Below are 252 nucleotides of genomic sequence, written 5' to 3' on the forward strand. Positions count from 1 at the left end.
GTGGGACAAAAATGAAGGTATTTGTTACTGCTGTAATTGGGGTGTGTTTCTGATAAGCAAAAACAATTCCCGCAAAGTCATTGACAAATTCTAACTCAAACATTAGGTATAATTTTCTATAAATGAGGTTTATTGACCATAAATTCAAAAAATAACTAAAACTGTAGTTAATAAGTTAGTGTTACGTAGTGTTGAAAACGTCAAAAAAAGTGAAAAAAGTGTTGAAAAATTGGACAAAAACTTAAAAAAGTT

The sequence above is a fragment of the Etheostoma spectabile genome, unplaced genomic scaffold (assembly GCF_008692095.1).
Source record: "Etheostoma spectabile isolate EspeVRDwgs_2016 unplaced genomic scaffold, UIUC_Espe_1.0 scaffold337, whole genome shotgun sequence".
NCBI classification, from domain to species: Eukaryota; Metazoa; Chordata; class Actinopteri; order Perciformes; family Percidae; genus Etheostoma; species Etheostoma spectabile.